The sequence below is a fragment of the Equus caballus genome, chromosome X (assembly GCF_041296265.1).
Source record: "Equus caballus isolate H_3958 breed thoroughbred chromosome X, TB-T2T, whole genome shotgun sequence".
In the NCBI taxonomy this organism is placed as follows: domain Eukaryota; kingdom Metazoa; phylum Chordata; class Mammalia; order Perissodactyla; family Equidae; genus Equus; species Equus caballus.
Genome location: NC_091715.1, coordinates 8647859 through 8671487, shown reverse-complemented (window position 1 = coordinate 8671487; position 23629 = coordinate 8647859). Strand labels below are relative to the sequence as shown.

Here is a 23629-nt window from a genome sequence, read left to right as displayed (position 1 = left end):
CAATAACCTAGAGATTTGCCCCAATCATCCAATGCATCCTCATAGACAAAGGAAATATTGATACTTTCTAGAACAAGAAATGGGAATAAGAAAATATCCATTCTTCCAATTATTTATGCCAAACACTCATTTCCTCTAAAGATGGGTCCACAGGCATTTACGAAATAGTTTTCAACTGGATTGCAAAGAGAAGGAATAGAAAAAGTGTAACAGAATCGACTGGAGATCTTCATTACAAATATACAGCCCAGCCTTCACCCCTACCACCCCAAGATTCAAGACTCCCTTAGTAGGGTCAGGGAATGACTTGGCATCTGCTCTTAGGAAACAAAATAAGGAGAAATAAATACTTCAACGGATTCTAATTACTCCACTTTCAGACGTACTGGTTAAAGAAGGGATTCTCCTCTTCAGCACTGTTGACACTTTGAACTGGGTAAATCATTGCGGTGGGAGCTGCCCTGTGCATTGTAGGATGTACAGCAGCAGCCCTGGCCTCGACAGCCTAGATGTCAGTAACATCCTGCCCCGAATCGTGACAATAAAAAATGTCTCCAGACACTGCCAACTGTTCCCTTGGGGCAAAGCTGCCCTCATTGAAAAGCACTGGGTTAGAATATAAACCATCTGATACTGGGTTTTTCTTAACATCCAGTCCAAAAAAAAGAATGAAGAAGATAAGTCCGTGTGAGATCTAGTCAGAGCACTTTCCTTCTGCTCTATTTAAGGACCACGAGCCCATCAGCCCCACCTTTTTATTGAAGTGTAGCCATTATTTTGAACTCATTGGAAATTTTAAGTATGCACTAACACGCTCTCTTGACATATTTTTTATAGTACCAAGTATCATTTGTCATTCACTGTAATAGGTTTTATGTCAATATTAATGCTCTGTGGATCAACATTGTTTTCTCTGCCTTCTTTTTCTTTTTCATTCTGTTTGTTACATATTTTAAATGATCTTGGAATTTGCCATATCAATATTTCAAAACTTCTATCACCTCTGCCTTCCCTAACTAAAATTCAATTACATGAAAAACACAATAAAAAAGTAACCAGTCCTCAAATAAATGTCATTCTAGTGTTAATTAAAATATTACCTAGGTCTAGACAATAACAAGTGTTAGTCAAGATGTAGAGAAATTGGAACTGTCATATATGGCTGGTGGGATGGTAAAATGGTATAGCTACTTTGGAAAACAGGTTGGCGGTTTCTTAAACAGTTAAACATAATTTATCATTACACCCAGCAATTCTACTCTTAGGTATCTGCCTAAGAAAAATGAAAACACATGTCCACACAAAGACTTGTACCCAAATAACAGCATTATTCATAATAGCCAAAAAGTGAACACAACCCAAACGTTCATTAACTGGTGAACGGATAAACAAAATGTGTTATAGTCATACAATGGAATCCTATTCAGCAATAAAAAGGAATGAAGTACTGATACATGCTTCAGTATGGATAAACTTCGAAAACTTTATGCTGTATGAAAGAAGCCAGCCACAAAAGACCACACACTGCGCTCACTTCGGCAGCGCATATACTAAAAATTGGAATGATACGGAGATTAGCATGACCCCTGGGCAAGGATGACGGAGAAATTTGTGAAGGCTTCCATATTTTTTTGCCACAATGGCAATCATATTACAATATATAAATGCATCAAAATAACATGTTGTATACCTTAAATTTACACAATGTTATATGTCAAATATATTCAATAAGAAAAGACCACATGCTGCATTATTCCATTTATATGAAATGTCCAGAATAGGCAAATCTATAGAGACAGAAAGTAGATTAGCTGGGGCTGGGTGTATATGTGGGGGGTAGGGGTGGGGAATAACTGCTAACATACATTGAGTTTCTTTGGGGGGTGATAAAAATGTTCTAAACTTAGATCATGGTGATGGTTGTACAATTCTGTAAGTAAACTAAAAACCATTGAATTGTACACTTTATTTGGGTAAATTTTATGATATATAATTTATATCACATTAATTAATATATATTGCATAGGTCTAGATAAAACCCTTCCTGAATGAAAATTGAGGTTCACCTACTAGGCTGGAAACTCAGTCAGTAAGCTTTCATTGTCTTCCCATTCATCAGGCCTGAAAATGCATGTCTGAACAATGAGAAATTTGTCCATATCTCTATGTCCCCTTCCATTCTAACTCTGTATCCTCAAAATTAATGAGACTGAGCTATGATATTAAGTTTTACAGGTTCTGATTCCATTGCTGCTGTGACATATAATGGAATCTCAGATCAATTTCCTTTATTCATATATGGGTATATCAATTAGAAGGCAATCTCCCATTCTAGTAGAGTAAGTGGTAGCTACTTTCTGGAGGATTCAGGAGCACTTAAAGTCCTCACACCCAGAGTTCTTTCTGTTCTGTCCCCAGCTCCCTTTGCTTCTTTTGGCTTAGGCATTGATTCTAATAGTTGCTGTCAAATGTATACTAAACAAGTGCTTTGATTAATGGATTCTGATCAAGCTGGAGGGAAGATTCCCATGGCTTGCCACAAGACCATGGTCGTTATCAACACTGCTGAAGATATAGACTCCTCAGTCAATTTGTTAGTTATTGAAGGATAAGAGGGGCAGGAAATATATTAGACAATAGAGTGAAGATTAAAAAGTATCTCAACAAGCTGGAACAAAGTGCTGAAACAAACTAAATAAAATTAAATAAGAATAGTTTTCAATAAAGTTCAATAAATCCATCTCACGTGAACAGATGAAGGAGACCCAGGTTTCACAACCACTCATTTGAAAGAAGCCTGAGGATTTTACATGCCAACAATTTCCATATGAATTGTATATATAATTTATTTGTAAAAATAATATTATGGGGGCCAGCCCTGTGGCCTAGTGGTTAAAGTTTGGTGTGCTCTGCTTCTGTGGCTGGGGTTCAGATCCTGGGCATGGACCTACTTCACTTGTCAGCCATGCTGTGGCAGCGACCCACATACAAAATAGAGGAAGACTGGCACAGACATTAGCTCAGGGACAATCTTCCTCAAGCAAAAAAAAAGGGGAAGATTGGCAGTGATTTAGTTCAGGGCGAATGTTCCTGAGTTAAAAAAAAAAAAAAAAGAATATGGTCATGGCAGCAGTAACAGAAGTACAGAACTCAGATGACATTTGGAGTATTATGCCTATTTCTGAATGTAATATTTTTAGAGGTATATTACAGATCAGTCATTCAACAATGTTCAACAAATAATTAAGCCATCTGTGGCAGACCATGCTTGGTACTGGGAACATAGGAAAACACAAAAAAACAAGGTCCTTGTCCTTGTGATGCTTATGAGCTCTCAGAGAAGGCAGGTCTTGAGTCATGATTACCAGCATGGCAAGTCTTATAGAGGGAGAGGGCAGAGCTCATGAGAGGCAGGTAGGGTAGACGTAGCCTTGTCGTCCTTTCATAGGCAGGTAACTTGGGTAGTGAGGGGTCTGCAAACAGTAAGGCATAGCTGAGAAGTCTATGGGTGGATAATCTAGGCAAGAAAGAATTGATGGGGTGTGGTTGAAGTGTACTTATGTGGATACAGAATCAGCCTTATACTTGCTGTTCCAAAGAATTAGCACCAATATGGAGAAATTACAAGGGAGCCGACTTTCTGTGTGGATATTTGGGAGAACTTCCTCGGACAACAGAGAAGATAGCTTGTTAAAGTAGTGAGCTTGCCAACACAAAAGGTATTCAAGCAGATGACTTTTTTGTTGGACTAGATCAGGGGCCGGCAAACATTTTCTGTAAGGGGCAGACAGTAAACATTTTAGGCTTTGTGATCCATATAGTCTCTGTGGCAACTACTCGAGTCTGCCACTGTATCAAGAAAAGAGCCACAGATAACAAGTAAATAAATGAACAGGGCTGTGTTCCAATAATACTGCATTTATGGACCCTGAAATTTGTACTTCATATAATCTTCACACGTCATGTAATATTATTCTGATTTTTCCCCAACAATTCTTAGCTTGTGGACTGTAAAAATACAGGCAATGGGCTGGAGTTAGCCCACGGGTTGTAGTTTGTCAATCCCTGGACTAGATGATGTTGGAGTTGGCTTCTAGTTCTGCAACTCTGAGTTTGAGTAAAACCTGAAAGACACGGCACGGCCTTTTAAACTCATTACCCCTTTGCCAATAATTAAAACTATAGGTAATGTTAATTGGGACCAAAGGATAGAGAATGTTTCACAGCAACAACATAGCGAACTGGGATTTGAACCCAGGCAGCCTGGCCCCAGAATCATTTTTCTGTGTGTTCTTTTGGTTCATGTCTGCAGCAAATCTAGAAGGTGAGCACTCTGGTCGTGCCTGTGCTATCAGTGAGAAAACTGAGGCGCAGAACTGTTAGGTGACTGGCCCACACTCATGAGGGGGCCAGTGCTGGGAGCAGAGTTCAATCTGACCCACAGGCCACACTTCACCACACCCTCTGCATGCTGTGAGGTCAGTGTAACAGATGAGCTGGGCATGGCCACAGTTAGAGTGAAGATTGGCAGCTCACTGACTGGCAACTCTGGGAAATGGTTGTGGGCACAGCATTGAGCCTCTGGAATTAGTGATACCGGGTGAATGTGGAAAGGCAGCAAGACAGAATAAAAAGAGGATCTAGAAAAGTGAAGAAAATCAACTCTGCCTATCCAAAAGTTTGGCCTAGGGGAAAGCTCTGCTTCAATTTCTCTTCTGTCAATTGAAGGATAATATTAATATTCACCAGTGTCACCCAAGGGTGTTGAGTAAATTAATTAAGGCCAATAAACCGCTTGAGGTCTTTAGATGGGAACAAAAAAGTCAAGAACAAGTACAACAGGGCAGTTGATTTGTATTTATTGTTGCATTTATTAAATTGTCACTCTCCTGGTCTTTGCAAGGCTTTATGAATAAACAACAATGTATTAATTATTCTCAGAACTATTCATATCACCCTGAGAAAATCAAGTCTAAATGCCAAGAGAAGATGGTCACTGTGACAGAAGGTTTGCCGAGCCCAAGAATTACAATCTTGAAATCCCCTTCCTATTTCTGTCAACTGACACTTCTGTCACAGGAATGACAGGACCATTTTCTGCCTCTGTGCTGCCTTTTTTCTAGGTACTTGGAGCATAAACTCCCTGCATTTAGGAGTTCTTTTTGCATGAAAGTAGTCTTCTGCCTCCTAGAAGGTACCATGTTATAGAAAGGACAGGACCGGACAGATGAGGCAGGATTGCTCGTTGGGCTGAGGCCTCGGCCAAGAATTTAAGTAGACACTGATTTTTCATTCCCTCGTCCAGGAGGCCTTCCCTGATTTCCAGGCTGAGTTGGGTGTCTCTCCTCTGTACTTCAGCAGCAACAAGCACGCCTCTATTAGTCTACAAGTGCCCTTTTGAAATTGTTGATTTGCTCATCTGGTAGACTGGACAATCCTTGAGGACAAGATGTTTTTGTCATGGTCTTGCCCGTCACTACTGTAAAGCTGAGCAGATTGTGGACTCCCAATAAACATCAAACAACAATAAGTAATAAACAGTCCCTGGTTTGCTCATCAGGAAAATGAGAGAACAGGATGAGATGGTTATTAATGTCTCTTCCGACCTTGAGATTTGGATAAATACCACTCTTCTGACTCCCAAGCAGACTCTCACACAGGTGGTTATTCTATAGCCTGGGGGCAAAAGGGGGAGAGAGTCTCAAAGGAGAAGGCAATTTATGTGACCAGATCCTTCTCTCCCTATAGAATGGACATTCTCTTCTCAGCTCGGTTTCCAGAGGGATCCATTTTCAAACAATGGAGCTCTTAACATTCCTCTGCTTATAACCCTCCAGATGATTCCCATCTTACCCAGAGTAAAAACCACAATCTTCCCCATGACCTACAGACACTGTACGAGTTGGCCTTTTCCCCACTCACCTCTCTGACCTCTATCCCTGGCTCACTCCAGTCCAGCCACACAAGTCTCTTTACCACTCCTCCAATTCACTATGTACCTTCTATCCTCAAGATCTATATCCTATGTTTCCCTCCTTCTGTAAGTTTTCCCCTTAGATATCCGGACGGCTTTCTCTCTTACCTCCTTCAAATTTGCCAAAAGTCACTTTCATAGGCCTATTCTAACCATCTTATTGACAAGCACTCACCATCCTCTTTGCTGATTTATTTTTCTCTGTAGTGCTTGTTATCTTCCATTATACTATAAAAGTTACTTGTACTTTATAGGCTCTCGGAGTTGGAACTTTCATCTGTCTTGATCACTGCTGTGTCCCAGCACCTAGAAGTCTGCCAGGCACGTGGCATGGGCTCAATGAATGTTTATTGGATGAATGAGCACAACTAAGGCAGCACAATGAGATGGGAGTGAGGCTCGGCTCAGGAGCCTCAAGCCCCACTGCTTTTCCTGGTTGGTGTTTGGGCTGTTGCTCTAATCTCATGTTCATGGCCTTCTCCAGAGTCCACATTTGCTCTGATCTTCCAGTTCTCTTTCCCTTTACAACCTCTGTCTACATGTTACTCCCTTACAGGACAGTGGGAGCTCCATCCCAGGCAAATTAAGCAGGAAGCAAAGCAACAGAAAGAGAAAATGCCTGCATGTACTAATGGAAGGCAAAAGCTATTATCAACAGGGAAGGTGTGAGCTTGACCACTGACCTTATTTCCTGATGTGGAAAAAGGAGGCAAACATCAATTTTTCAATCCCAGACTCTCACAAAAGCTATTTATGAACTAATGATGAAAAGCAACTTACTAATAGAACTTTAATACACAAATCTAATGCTGTTTCCTAGGCATAGCTGGTGTTTATGGAGGCTGTCCAAACCTTGAAGTCCTTATGTCCTATAATTCATTATAATAATAAGAAAGAGCAGCAGGGTGGAATGGAAAGATTCAGGCTTTGGATATAGGCACTTGTATTTCTTCACATGGAGAAACAAAATTATAATAACTACTTAATTTATTTTAGAATGAAAGAGGATATTTTAAGAGTGGGATATTGTATATACAATTATCCAATCCATCATGGGTGCTCAATAGATTTCAGCCACCACCACCTCCACTACCATCACCATCATCATCATTGTTACTTGGAAGGGTTGATCTACCTATAAGGCAGTAAAAGAGAAGAGTGTCATCATGCTGAGAGAAATTGAGAAGAGGGGACATTCTATAGGCTGAAAGATGAATCTGATTCAACTAGGTGAAGGTTTCTCAAACTTGGTACTGTTGACATTTGGGGCCACAAAATTCTTTGCTGTGGGGGGCTATTCTGTACATTGTAGGATGTTTAACATTATACATGGCCTATATACACTAGATGCAGCAGCAACCCCCAGTTGTGACAAACAAAAATGTCTCTAGACATTGCCAAATGTCCCCTGGGAGGCACAATCACCTCAAGCTGAGAACTACTGATGTCTGACCAGGAAATCAGAAACAGAAGGCAGTGAAAAAACAGATCTAAGTTAAAACTTTTGCATACATAAGGGACAGTTTATCCTTATGGTTTACAGCAGAGGTTGACAAACTATGGTCCACAGGTCAAATTCTGCCCATCACTTGTTTTTGTAAATAAAATGTTATTGAAACATAGACATGCTCATTATTTACATATTGTCCATGGCAGCTTTCACACTACAAAGGCAGAGTTGAGTAGTTGTAACAGAGACAGTATGGCCCACCAAGCCTAAAACATTTACTCTCTGGCCCTTTGCAGACAAAGTTGTTGATCCTTGGTTTATAGCATGGGTAGAATCTGGAGGCAGGCTGCTTGTTTTTAAATCCTAGTTCAGCTGCTTCTCACCAATATGTTTTCCAGCAAAGTCCTTGAACCTCATGGTGCGTGAGTTTCCTAATCTGTCAATGGGGCTGATGATAATGGTGCCAAACTCTTAGGGTTGTTGTGAGGATTAAATAAATAGTCATGTGATGTGCTCAGAACAGTCTGGGGAACGTTGTTGGCACGCGATACATGTTTGCCATTATAACACTCTTCAAGTTCAAAGGGAAACAAAGAAAACACAGTGATCTTACCTTTTAAGGGACTGATTTATATCTATAAAATCTGCCCAGAAAAGAATAAAATCTCTCACGCCCAATAAACTTGTTAGTCTCTCTCATTCAATCATCTCTCCCTAATATTTGATGTGCTAATTTCAAAGAAAGAAGGGGAGAATCAAATGCCTTTGAAAAACATGGGTTTAAAGTATCTGATGGAAAACCCAAGAGGAGAAACACAAATTTGTAGTGAAACTCATATGGGCTTTACATACTTTCTGGACATTTCAGATTAAGAAAGGCTATGCTTTCTTTTTTCATTCTCTCCTCCCCTGTCTTATTTTTAAACTCCTATAAAGGAAGGGCTTTCAGTTAATAATATGCACTTATGTGGGCCCGGATGCATATATATCCCCATCACAAATCCCCCACCCTGACTAGACCTGGAGCCTCACTGTATACCAGCAAATTCAATTCTTGCCTGTCCTCTAGCATTTGCTTGGGTTGTTTCTGCTTCTCCAGTTCCTGTTTATTCTCCAGGTGTCAGCTTAGATACTTATTTTTGCCCCGTGACCCTTGGCATGCTCTCCAGACTATTTCTTTAATTCTAGAAGTACTCAGAGAACTTCACCTCTTGACAAAGCACTTCATCCCACACTCACTGCAGCTGTTACTCAACTGTTGCTCGTGTGGCTGCCTTGTTTCCCAACCAAATTTTAAATGACTGGTGGCAAAGATCTTACCTTGTGCTTCTCATGTGTATCTCCCGTTGCACTATGCTTAGAGGGGGAACTCTTAGTAGGAACCAAACACATTAATTAATTAAAAATTATATTGGTTGACACAATGCATATATTCAATAAAGGACTCAGATATATAGATACAGATATATAGATATATATAGTCCTACAAATCAATGAAAAAGCAAACAACATCATAGTTAAACAGGTGAAAGACTTGAACAGACACTCCACAAAGGAGCTTATCCAAATGGCCAACAAACATATGAAAAGATACTCAACTATGTTAGTTATCATGAATTAAAACTTCGTGTTGCTATCATTATACGCTCACCAGTGTGTCTAAAATAAAAAGATGCAGGAGGAAGGAGTAGAGCAACTGGAACTCTCACACACAACTGATGGCACCACGAATTGATATAACTATTTTGGAAAACTGTTAGGCAGTATCTACAAATCTCAACATAAGCAGATCCCATGACTTAGCAATTCCATTACTCAGTCTATTCTCCAGAGAAATGCATATATATGTTCATTAAGAAGTAAATACTATAGTATTCACAGTAACACCATTCATAATAGCCAAAAGCTAGAAACCACCTAAATGCTGATTAGTAGTAGAAGAAAGAAAGAAACATTTATATTCTTCTAATGGAATATGACACAGCAAAGAAAAGGAACAATATACAATACTCTCATCAATATGGATGAATTTCACAAACATAATGTTGAGTGAAAGAAGCTAGACAGAAAAGGGTATATACTGTATGATCCAATTTATATATAGTACAAAATCTAGTGAAACAAACCTATGCTGTTAGAAGTTAAGAAAATGGTTATCCTTGCAGAGAAGAGTTTGAGTGATCTTTTTTGAGAATACTGCTAATGTTCTATTTTTTTGATCCGAGTGTTGGTTATATGGGTGTGTTCAATTTGTGAAAATTCTTTAAGCTGTACAATTAAAATATGGACAGTCTTCTATATGTACACTATTCTTCAATACAAGGTTAAAATTATTTTGGTTGACTTAAATAGGAGTAAATTAGCAATATTCTCCTTTATTTCCAGGTAGAGCTTTCTGTTTTGTATATAGTATGTAGGCAACAAAGTCACCATTCCCTGGACAGAGCAACCCATAGTGAAAGAACAGTTGTTCTGATCACACTGTCACAAAACCCTTCCATTCCCTACCACCAGTTCACCACCTCCAGTTTTTTGCTAAGCACACTGGAACATGTCATTCTTTATGCAGAGCTCAGCACTTGAGAATTTGAAAGGACTTCGTTTTACAGGCAACAAAACAGACTCTAAAAGTCGAGTTGTTGGTCTGAGACCACACAGTCAATTCACAGTTGAGGTGGGAGCATGGTCCCAGAACCCCTGCCTTCCAGCTACACTCCTGCCTCTTCTGTTTGCTAGGAATTAGCAAAGCTTCATGGGACAGATCCATGGTTTATACCCTCCTGGGGCAGCTGACCATCCTTGGAGCACAAAAAAATATGTCTGCCTGCAGCAAAGGCACCAAGAATTCTCCATCACCATACTTTTCTATGAAAACTTTACAGGAATCTAATAGGAGAGGACACATTTATTAATTTTCTTTTGGGCCAACTTTTCTTTCAGACTATATATATGTGCTAATTTCTGTAGCTGAACAGCAGAATCATAACCCAGTACTTGGTTAGTAATTATACGGTACATTGTGTTGTAGCGTTGTTACATGCTTTAGGAGGAAGAGAAAAATCTTACAAGCAATTCTTTGCCTTGTCATTTTGAAAGCAAAAAAATTATATTTTGTATTCAAGGAAAACATGTTTAAATTAACCATGCGAGTATGTTTTGTTTCTCCTTGAACAAGGCTTTTGTATCTCTTCTCTGCTTAGTGCATACTGATGCCAAGAAGAGATGAAGCTACAAAAGAGGCCAAAGTATTACATAACCCAGCCTGGGTAAACAAATCCGTCTACCTGGGAGGCTTCCTGAATCTCGATGCTGACCCTGGGTGATATCAACAATGAGCAAGGAGTTCTAAGAGGAAAGCACTGAGTGCATAAACTTGTCCATCAAATACAGGCTGTAGAGCAGGATGGAACTGAGCCCAGTTATGAAAGAAGGGAAATTGGCTTGAAAGCCTGTTGTTGTCACATTCTGAACTTCTCTCCTCTCTTTGATTTCCCCCCAGCCTCTTATCCCCACCTCCCATGCTTAGATGCTTGGTGTTTTTGGTGGACACACCCTAAGGTGACCTCCAAAGAGTCACCACCTTATATAATTCCCCCCTCTTGAATGCAAGTAGAACTTATTAATTGCTTCCAACCAATAAAATATGGTAAAGATGGTAGGATGTTACTCCTTTGATAAAGTTATGTCACATGGCAAAGGTGACGGGATGTTATGTAAGACTCCACCTTAGTGGGTTGGAATGAAAGACTCTCCCTTGATGGCCTTAAAGGAGTAAGCTGCCATGTTGTAAGACAGCCTCATGGCAAGGAATGCAGGTAGCCTCCAGGAGTGAGAGGGGTCCCAGCCGACAGCCAGCAAGAAATTTTGGGATCACAGTTCTACAGTACCAACAAACAATTCTGCCAACAATCAGGTGAGTTTGAAAGAGGATCCCAGGAAAGTAACATAGCCCCAGTGACACCTTGATTTCAGCCTTGTGAGATTGCATGCCTGGACTCCTGACCTGCAGAAACTGTAAGATACTAAATGTGTGTTGTTTTCCCTGCTAAGCTTGTAATAACTTATTACACAGCAACAGAAAACAATACACAATAATAGGAGGAAAGCTGGAAAATTCACAAATATGTGGAGATTAAACAAGATGATCCTGAACAACAAATGGGTCAAAGAATAAATCAAAAAGGAAATCAAGAAATATCTTGAAATAAATGAAAACAGAAGCACAAATTATTAAAATCTTTTGGATGCTGCAAAATCAGTTCTAAGAGGAAAGTTTATAGTGGTAAATGCCTACATTAAGAAAAATATCTCAAATTAACTTTACACCCCAAGGAACTAGAAAACGAAGAAAAACCCAAAGGTAGAAGAAGGAATGAAATAAAAATTCGAGCAGAAATAAATGAAATAGAGACCAGAAAAACAAGAGAAAAGATCAATAAAACTAAGAGCTGTTTTTTGCAAAGATAAACAAAACTGACAAAATCAGAAAAAGAGAAGATTCAAATGAACAAAATCAGAAATGAAAAAGGAGATACTGCAAGTGATACCACAGAAATACAAAGGATCATGAGAGACTACTATGAATAATTCTACACCAACAAACTGGATAACCAAGAAGAAACAGATAAATTCCTAGAAACATACAACTTATCAAGACTGAATCATGAAGAAATAGAAAACCTGAATAGACCAATAGTGAGTAAGGAAAATGAGTCAGTAATCAAAAACTTCCCAACATAGAAAAGCCCAGAACCAGATGGTTTCACTGGTGAATTCTACCAAACACTTAAAGAAGAATTTTTTTTTCTGCTTTATTTCCCAACCACCCCCCCCCCCCCCCCCCCGGTACATAGTTGTATATCCTAGTTGCAGGTCCTTCTAGTTGTGGGATGTGGGATGCTGCCTCAACGTGGCCTGACGAGCGGTGCCATGTCCGCGCCCAGGATCCAAACCCTGGGCCGCCACAGCAGAGCGTGTGAACTTAACCACTCGGCCACGGAGCCGGTCCCCTTAAAGAAGAATTAAGGTCAATCCTTCTGAAACTCCTCCAAAAAATTGAAGAGAAGAGAATACTCCCAAACTGATTTTATGAGGTCAGCATTTATCCTGAGACCAAAGACAGATAAGAAGACCAGAAAATTACAGACCAATATCCCTGATGAATACAGATACAAAAATTCTCAAGAAAATATTAGCAAACTGAATTCAACAGCACATTAAAAGGATCACACACCATGATCAAGTGAGATTTATCCCTGAGATGCAAGGATGGCTTAACATACACAAATCAATAAATGTGATAAACCACATTAATAGAATGAAGGATAAAAATCATGTGATCATCTCAATAGAAGCAGAAAAAGAATTTCATAAAATTCAATATCTTTCATGATAAAATCTCTCAACAAATTGGGTATAGAAGGCACATACCCCAACATAATAAAGACCATATATGACAAGCCCACAGATAACATCATATTTAATGGTGAAAGGTTGAAATCTTTCCCTCTAAGATCCAGAACAAGACAAAGAAGCCCACTCTCACCACTTGTTTTCAACACAGTACTGGAAGTCCTATCCAGAGCAATTAGGCAAGAAAAAAATATAAAAGGCATCCAAATAGGAAAGGAAGAAGTAAAAGTCTTTGTTTGCAGATGATACGATCTTATATACAGAAAACCCTAAAGACCCCACCAAAAATTAATCAACGAACTCAGTAAAGTTGCAGGGTACAAAATCAACATACAGAAAACAGTTGCATTTTTATAAACTAACAACAAAACATCTGAAAAAGAAATAAAGAAAACAATTGCAATAGCATCAAAAACAATAAATACTTAGAAATAAATTTAAGGAAGTGAAAGATCTGTATGCTGAAAACTACAAGACTTTGGTGAAAGGAATTGAAGGAGACACAAACAAATGGAAAGATAGCCTGTGTTCACAGATTGAAAGAATTAATGCTGTTAAAATATCCACACTACTCAAAGCCGTTTATAGATTCAATGCAATCACTATCAAAATTCTAAGTACATTTTTCACAGAAATAGAAATAACAATCCTAAAATTTGTATGGAGCCACAAAAGACCCCAAACAGCCAAAGCAATTTTGAGAAAGAAGAACAAAGCGGGAGGCATCACACTTCCTGATTTTAAACTATACTACAAAGCTATAGTAATAAAAACAGTGTGGTACTGGCTTAAAAATAGACACACAGACCAATGGAACAGAATCAAAGGCCCAGAAATAAACCCTCACATATATGGTTAACTAATATTTAACAAGGGAGCCAAGAATACTCAGTGGGTAAAGTATAGTCTCTTCAATAAATGGTGTTGAAAAAACTGGATAACCAAATGCAGAAGAATGAAACTGGATCCCTATCTTACACTACTCACAAAAATTAACTCAAAATGGGTTAAAGACTTAAACATAAGACCTTAAACTATAAAACTCCTAGAAGAAAACATAGGGAAAAATCTCCTTGACATCAGTCTTAGCAGTGATTTCCTGGATACGATACCAAAACCACAGCAACAAAAACAAAAATGGATAAGTGGGACTACATCAAACTAAAAAGCTTCTGCACCGTAAAAGAAACAATCAACAAAATAAAAAGGTAGCCTACAGAATGGGAGAAATATTTACAAATCATATATCTGATAAGAGGTTAATATCCAAAATATAGTCATGCTCACATAATGGTGTTTCAGTAAACAATGGACTATGTATACAACAGTGGTCTCATAAGATTAGTACCATATAGCCCAGGTGTGTAGTAGGCTATACCATGTAGGTTTGTGTAAGTGCACTCTCTGATGTTCACACAATGAAGTTGCCTAATGATGTATCTCTCAGAACGTTTCCCCATTGTTAAGCAAAACATGACTGTATAAAAGGGACTCATACATCTGAAGAGCAAAAAAACAAACAACCTAACTAAAAACTGGGCAAAGGATCTAAATAGACATTTTTCCAAAGAAGATATACAGCTAGCCAACAGGTACATGAAAAGGTACTTGACATCACTAACCATCAGGGAAATGCAAATCAAAACCACAATAAGCTCACATCTGTTAGAATGGCTATCATGAAAAAGACAAGAGATAACAAGTGTTAGAAAGGATGTGGAGAAAGGGAAACCTTGTGTACTGTTGCTGAGAATGTAAATTGGTGCAGCCACTACGGAAAACAGTAGGGAAGCTCCTCAAAAAGTTAAAAATAGAACTACCATATGATCCAGCAATCCAACTTCTGGTATATATCCAAAGGAAATGAAAACAGGAGCTCAAAAAGATAGTTGCACCCCCATGTTCTTCAGCATTATTCACAATCACTAAGATATGGAAACAACCTAACTGTCCATCAATGGATGAACAGATAAAGAAGACATACAATGGAATATTATTCAGCTGTGAGAAAGAAGGAAATCCTGCCATTTGCAACAACTTGGATGAAACTTGAGGGCATTATGCTAAATGAAATAAGTCAGGCAGAGAAAGGCAAATACAGTATGATTGCACTTATATGTGAAATCTAAAAAAGCCAAACTCAGAGAAACAGAGAGTAGAGTGGTGGTTACCAGGGGTTGGGCCAGGGAGGGACATGGGGAGATACTGGTCAAAGGGGACAAACTTTCAGTTATAAGATTAACAAGTTCTGGGACAAAGTCCAAAGTCAGAAAAATAATAAAAATTCGAACAGAAAAAAATGAAATAGAGACTAAAAAAACAACAGAAAGAATCAATGAAACTAAGAGCTGATTCTTTGAGAACATAAACAAGATTGATAAATACTTAGCCAGACTAACTAAGAAAAAAGAGAGAAGGCTCAAACAAATAAAAATGAAAGTGGAGAAATTACAACGGATACCACAGAAATACAAAGGATTATAAGAGAATACTATGAAACACTATATGCCAACAATTGGACAATCTAGAAGAAATGGATAAATTCTTAGACTCTCAAGAAGAAATAGAGAATCTGAATAGATCAATGACAAGGAAAGAGATCAAAACATCAATCAAAAACCTCCCAAAACCAAAAGTCCAGGATGAGATGGCTTCTCTGGAGAATTCTACCAAACATTTAAGAAAGATTTAATACCTATCCTTCTCAAACTATTCCAAAAAACTGAAGAAGACAGAATACTTACTAACTCATTCTATCAGGCCAACACTACCCTGATCCCAAAACCAGACAAGGACAACACAAAGAAGGAAAATTACAGGCCAATATGGTGAAAAACTGAAAGCCATTCCTCTGAGAACAGGAACAAGACAATGGTGCCCACTCTCAACACTCCTATTCAAAATAGAACTGGAGGTTTGGCCTGAGCAATTAGGCAAGAAAAAGAAATGAAAGGTATCCAAATTGGAAAGGAAGTAAAACTCTGTTTGCAAATGACATGATTGTATATATATAAAACCCTAAAGAATCCACCAGAAAGCTATTAGAAATAATGAACAATTACAGCAAAATTGCAGGATACAAAATCAACTTACAAAAATCAGTTGCATTCTATATACTAATAACAAACCAGCAGAAAGAGAAGCCAAGAATACAGTCTCATTTATAATCACAACAAAAAGAATAAAATATCTAGGAATAAATTTAACCTAGGAGGTGAAAGACTGATACACTGAAAACTATAAGATACAATTGAAAGAAATCGAAGAAGACATGACATATTATTGAAGATGACCTGGTCATTTATCCATTCCAGGGATATAAACTTTTTTTTTTTTTGAGGAAGATCAGCCCTGAGCTAACTACTGCCAGTCCTCCTCTTTTTGCTGAGGAAGATTGGCCCTGAGCTAACATCCCATGCCCATCTTCCTCTACTTTATATGTGGGATGCTACCACAGCATGGCTTGCCAAGCAGTGCATAGGTCTGCACTCAGGATCCAAGCTGGCGACCTCTGGGCTGCCGAAGTGGAACATGCGAACTTAACCACTGCACCACCAGGCCAGCCCCGGATATAAACTTTTTAACAGAAAACCTTAGTATTTTTCCAGGTGTGTTCCCTGAATTATAGAAACAAAACAAAACAAAAAATCCGTTCTGTTGTCAAATATGTTTGGGAAATGCTAAGTAAAGCAAAGTTAAGCAAGTTCCTTTACTGCAAGAGTTCTAGAGATTTTAGCACCCTAAAGAAGTCTGTGCATCCACACAGGAAGATAAACACACAGCATTTCTATAATTTATTTACTTTCAGAGCCATTTCCTCCTCACTTCCCCCTTTTTTTCGCAGAGGAAGATTCACCCAGAGCTGACATCTGTTGCCAATCTTCCTCTTTTTGCTTGAGGAAGATTTACCCTGAACTCACATTTGTGCCAGTCTTCCTCTATTTTGTATGTGGGTCACCACCACAGCATGGCCACCAATGAGTGGTGTAGTTCCACATCCAGGAACCAAACTCAGGCCAATGAAGCAGAGCATGCTGAACTTAACCACCAGGCCATGGGGTTGGCCCCATCCTTCCCTTTTTTAGTGTGTATGCTTTTGTGTACATGCAGAATCTCATAAGATATTAATCCAGAGAGCAGACACCCCCACACACACATACACACATATGTACATATATGAAAATGACTAGAAGACACTCAAGTAGAATGTCTATAAATGATAGTTATATCAGTAGTTATTATATAATGGGTTTAAGGGTGTTTTCTCTAATGTTTATTGTTTTCAAACAACTTTTAAAAGTTCAAAAAAATTAGGGAGAATAGCTAGCATGTATCCATCCCAACCCAGAAATTATTTTTAAAAAATTAAGGGGTGATTGCCAGAGCAATTAGGCAAGAGAAAGAAATAAAAGGAATCCAAATAAGGAGTTAAGAAGTCAAACTCTCGCTGTTTGCAGATGACATGATCTTATACATAGAAAACCCTAAAGAATCCATCGGAAAATTATTAGAAATAGTTAACAACTACAGTAAAGTTGCGGGGTATAAAATAAACCTACAAAACTCAGTTGCATATCTATACTCTAATAAGGAACTTACAGAAAGAGAACTCAAGAATACAATTTTATTTACAATTGCAACAAAAAGAATAAAGTACCTAGGAATAAACTTAACCAAGGAGGTGAAGGACTTATACAATGAAAACTATAAGACATTATTGAAACAAATAGATAATGACATAAAGAGATGGAAAGAGATTCCCTGCACATAGATTGGAAGAATAAACATACTTAAAATGTCCATACTACCCAAAGCAATCTCCAGATTCAATGCAATCCCAATCAGAATCCCAATGACATTCTTCATGGAAATAGAACAAAGAATCCTAAAATTCATATGAGGCAACAAAAGGCCCCGAATTGCTAAAGCAATCCTGAGAAAAAAGAACAAAGCTGGAGGCATCACAATCCCTGACTTCAAAATGTACTACAAAGCCATAATGACCAAAACAGCACGGTACTGCTACAAAAACAGACACACAGATCAATGGAACAGAACTGAAAGCCCAGAAATAAAACCGCACATATACGGACAGCTAATCTTCGACAAAGGTGCCAAGAACATACAATGGAGAAAAGATAGTCTCTTCAATAAATGGTGTTGGGAAAACTGGACAGCCACATGCAAAAGAATGAAAGTAGACCATTATCTTTTTCCATACACAAAAACAAACTCAAAATGGATCAAAGACTTGAAGATAAGTCCTGAAACCATAAAACTCCTGGAAGATAATATAGGTAGTACACTCTTTGACATGGTACATAAAAGGATCTTTTCGAACACCATGTCTTCTCAGACAAGGGAAACAAAAGAAAAAATAAACAAGTGGGACTTCATCACACTAAAGAGCTTCTGCAAGGCAAAAGAAACTAGGATCAAACCAAAAAGACAACCCACCAATTGGGAGAAAATATTTGCAAATCATATATCTGATAAGGGGTTAATATCAATAATACATAAGGAACTCACACAACTGAACAACAAAAAAACAATCTGATCAAAAAATGGGCAGAGGATATGAACAGACATTTTTCCAAAGAAGATATACAGATGGCCAATAAACACACGAAAAGATGTTCAACATTACTAATCATCAGGGAATTGCAAATCAAAACTACACTAAGATACCACCTTACACCTGTTAAAATAGCTATAATCACTAAGACTAAAAATAACAAATGTTGGAGAGGGTGTGGAGAAAAAGGAACCCTCATACACTGCTGGTGGGAATGCAAACTGGTGCAGCCACCATGGAAAACAGTATGCAGATTCCTCAAAAAAACTAAAACTAGAAATACCATATGAGCCATACGACCCATACGACCCAGCTATCCCACTACTGATTATCTACCCAAACAACTTGAAATCAACAATCCAAAGTAACATATGCACCCCTATGTTTATTGCAGCACTATTCACAATAGCCAAGACATGGAAATAATCCAAGTGCCCATCAACTGATAAATGGATAAAGAAGATGTGGTACATATACAATGGAATACTACTCAACCATCAAAAAAGACAAAATCATCCCATTTGCAACAACATGGATGGACCTGGAGGGACTTATGCTAAATGAAATAAGCCAGACAGAGAAAGACAAACACCAGATGATTTCACTCATATGTGGAAAACAGTTCAGTGGTCACCAGGGGAAGGGGGGTGGGGGATAGGCACAGGGGGTGAAGGGGAGCACTTATGTGGTGACAGACAAGAAATAATGTACACCTGAAATTTCACAATGATGTAAACTATTATGAACTCAATTAAAAAAACTGGTTGTAATAGTTGAGGAGGCATGGCGATAGGGGAAGATGAGGACTAAGGACAGATAAAGATGCCAGTCCTGCTGTGATGTCTTCATCTTGGTGACCTAACTGATGCCTTCTCTTTTCAAATACCATCCAATCCCAGAAAAAAAAAACTAAGGGGTGATTATTCATAATACAATCAGATCCACTAATTTTTTTCAGTATTTAAAAGATGCCCACAGGCTTCTATAAAACATGAACCTTCTCATACATCTAAATTATGTTTCAATTTTTAAAAATTGAAATATACATGTTTAGTGCAATAATAGCCGTATGGTACATCCACAAGAAGACTTCATTTAATTGAACTCTTTGAAGCTACATTTACTGGGAAAAATTTGCCATCTGGTGGTATATCTGCTATTATGGGATATTAGCAAATAGCATTATCAGAGTTAATTATTTAACTGAGATTAGTATCTCATGATTTCTTTTATCCTCAGCACTGAGTTTTAAATATACTGCTATTTTAAATTTTCTATTCTTCCACTATTTATGATCCCCTGATGATATCCAAACATCAACATTTTTCTGGCTCTATCAAAATTCAAGATGTCATATGTGAGTTTGTCTCAAGGCTTTTATGTTGACAATCTGCATATTGCCCTATGCAACATGCCATGGAGGACAACAAGAGGACTCCACACTGAAGTCGTTGGTCTTTCCAAAGCTTCCACCCAATGTGGCTTCTCTTCTGCAGTTTCCTATGCCAGAAGATTCTTCTAAGTACCTATTATACCATTCTACTTTCATTCACAGAGGCAAGGCAAGAAATTTTAAAACCCATTGCTTGTTTTTATGCTATGTTGGAAATTGCTCATTGTTTCAGATAACAAACCATCAAAATGTTTAGCTTTCTTTTGATGATCAAAAATAAGACTCAATATTAACATCAGAAATTCCCCATCACTCATTCAGAGCACCAAAACTGTCTGAATATTTCATACATTTACTCATTGTGAAATACAAGCCTTTTGCAAAAAGAAGTTTGCTTCAGAATGCACATACAGACACAAAACCACATATAAATATGATTAGATGTTCTCAAAGAAACGATAAATAATAAAGAATTCACTGCATCTCATATTATCATCCCACTTGCTTAAAATCTCATTTTGCTTTAACAATTAGTCTCCCATAGAAAATGACTTGTGCTCGATTCCTGGAAGAAACAAACTAAAAAATATTGTGAGTTGGGCTTTATCAGGTAATTTCAAAAGTGTAACTCACCAACTCTCTGAATAATGTCACAGCGAGAGGAAAGAATATTTATGGTAGCTCCTTCCTAGCATTGTAAATTTCATAGGAACGAGGAAATTTGTTCCATCCCATAGCAGAGAATACTGAGGAAATTTTCGAAGGTAGGAGCTGTCAATTCTGGTGACATTAGGGGATTTCAAATGTAATAAAAAACGAAAAACACAACTCCTAGAAGAGTCCACAGTCATATATTTCTCCCTCCCCATTAGAATCTAAAATTATACTGAAAGAATTAAATAGAAGAAACCGGTATTCAGAAAGCAGCAATCGAAGTGTCTTCAGGCATGAGTAAGGTTTGGGCAGCTTTGCTGTTCTTTCTCAGCGTGTTACTAGATCTGCACGCTCCCTTCCTTTCTGTTCAGTATGTAGAGTATATAAGGCAATGGTCAAACTCATGGCAGAGAAAGAAGCCCGGGAAAAGAGAAATCACAAGTACTGTAATGACAAGTTCACCACTCATAAAACCACGATCTGAAGACTGCCTGACGAAGACGACTCTGCTCCTATTAAATTGTAAGTAAATATATTTTCAGTCCTCCTACCATGTAGCTTCTGGGAAAATCTTAGTTGAAAAAGAAAGATACCATTAGCCTAGAGTGGAAGAAACTGCCGTCAGCATTAACCTCAACTGAATTACAACACACAGGTTGTATCTACAAGCAAGAGAAAAATAAATGCAACAAATGAAAGCTTATTCTCATTCTCTGGGGTCTTAGCGTGTGAGGGGACCAGGGTCTTGTGCTGGGCTGCAGGCCATGGTAGACCAGAACAATTTCATCTTTCGGTCATGTGCAAGTCTGCTCTGTATAACGTGACTCAGTTCATGAAAAGAACCAATGGGAGAAAGCCAGGAAAGATTTGCCATGATGAAGTTTCCCGTGGGTAGCTTTAAATAAGCAGCCATTTGAATGAGAGGAAAGGCAAGCAAGTAGGTAAATAATTCAAAAGAGTTGAATCTGACACATTTTCAGAAGGTAATGAAATGCAATATTCATGCCCTTATAAACAAACAATTCGGCTTTGCATTGTTTAGCTGAGTTACTCAGGAAATCTATTACGACATTGCACTCACCTTCTACAGTTACCTAGAAAGGCAGCTGTAATCACTACTGGAAGGGACAAGCTCATAAATTCTCTTTGGATTATAATGCCCAAATAATCCCACCATAAATAATTTCTAGAATTCTAGATGCTTCCTCTTATTTTGTTTTTTTTTTTTTTCTTAGCAACGACTGTCTTCTATTCTTTCTTCAGGCTCTGATCTTTTCTGGCGTTTTCAGTGTAGACTGTGCTTTTATTTTCTGTTTCCAAGTTTTAGAAGTTCTCCTGAGAGCTTTTTGCCCAAATAATGTCTTCTCACAGATATCCACGGGTTAGCTCCTCTTCCCTTTTTCTTAAAATCTGCCAGGAGAAAAAACCTTCTCTAGCTGAGGGATGTAAGCCAGAAACAAGAGCACTCCCTGGTGGACATCTACGGTGATACCACCTAAATAGAAACATGGATTGCTTTTTCTCCGGACTCCGTCAAGTAGTGATGGTTAGGAGGACCATATGTGTTATCGTCCAAACCAGAAGGCTTTTGAGAGCAAGTGGTGGTTTTGCAAATAATGACACTTGGCAAACAGGTGTAAACCAGGACTGTTCTGGGCAGGCAGGGATGAATGGGCATTCTAGGTATTAAAGTTAGAAATAGTGAATTTGTCCCTAGTAACTGAAGTGAACCAAGAAACAGAATTCGCTCACTTGTGAAGCGGAGAGCAGAGAGAGTCATCGAGTTGGTAAATAATATTGCCATCCTCTCCTCATTGGGGAGGATGTCCTCATTCTGTCTGTACTCAGAGAAAAAAGCACATTACTGATTGAAAGGATATGATGCCTGATCTCCAAGAGGCTCCAAAAGTAATTGCTTCAGCAACAATTTTTAAAATGTAAGAATTTCATTTCTACACAAATATGTTAATAATCCAAATGGCACATTAAGGTTTAATATATCTTTGATTTTACTCTGCATTTGAACTCTGGAATGGAAAGAGATATTCACGTTTCTAGCCAATTTATATTGTAGCCGGCCTTCTCTATTTTAAGACCCTGTTGCAGAATATATTTCACTTAACACTGCCAATAGCAGAATGACATGAAGAGGTAGGTCCAAGACTGCAGGTATTTACAAAACAAATGAAATCATCAGGTTGTGACAGTAGAACCGGCAGGACTCAATACTACCTCAGCTTGGATGAAAAATATTGCACAATAAAACAAAATAAATGGAAATAATCTTTCACGAGTGCCAATAACTTAGATTTATGGGGTCATCTATACAAATGGCAATTTCTAATGGATTACCAAACATGTGTGTGAGGACTTTCATTTCCACTTGTGTACATTTTATTATCATTTGAAGGGCTAGAAAATCGGAGTCAAATTAAAGTGCAAAAATGGGGACATAAGCAAACGTTCGGAAAATGGATCACGTGTAGAGTTTCAATAAGCAAACTGTATCTTTCACAAGAGTTTTTATTATTGTTTAATTACATAAGTTGTGAAATTTCATTCTTCCTTCAGTTAAAAGAAACATCCTGAGACTGTAAATGGTAAATATAGATAGTTCAACTGCCAGGCACATTGTTGGGGGGGGGGGGGGCGGGGTAGGGGTTTCAATGGATGCAGCAGCACTTTTCAAATCAAAGTACTGTTTCTGTGATTACAATACCCTTATTTTACAGAAGTGTGTAAAATACACCTTATCTTACAGATGAAGTGACCTAAGCACGGAGAAGTTACAGTCTAGACTAGGACTGGAACCCTTTAGACCCTACTAGGCTGCCTGAGGCGCAACTCTAAATTTCCCACTGCCTTATATCATCAGTTGTAATGCTGCTGGATAGACTCACAGCTGTATTCATACCAATTTCATCCTAATTACGTTTCCATGAAATTACACTGCATGGGTTTTATTGCAATCAGGAGATGCCCACTGTCTCCTTAATGGAAACGTGGGGAAAGACCCTAGCTTAGCGGATCTCAGCTGGGGTTGATTATGCTCTCCCGCACATGGGACATTTGGCAATGTCTGGAGACATTTTTAGTTGATACAATCCTGGGAGGGGGAGTTTGCTATTGGTATCTAGTGAGCAGAGTCCAAGGATGCTGCTAAACATCCTA

At 38.3% G+C, this 23629-nt stretch overlaps 1 protein-coding gene and 1 non-coding gene across 5 annotated transcripts in view; one reads left to right on the top strand and one right to left on the bottom strand.

Annotated features, from left to right (window-relative positions):
* Positions 1–23629, bottom strand: part of FRMPD4 (FERM and PDZ domain containing 4) — a 798322-nt gene that overhangs the window by 531983 nt on the left and 242710 nt on the right. The window lies entirely within an intron of this gene.
* On the top strand, positions 1527–1631 carry LOC111771679 (U6 spliceosomal RNA). Its single transcript, XR_002805607.1, has one exon. It is a non-coding gene; the product is annotated as a U6 spliceosomal RNA (small nuclear RNA).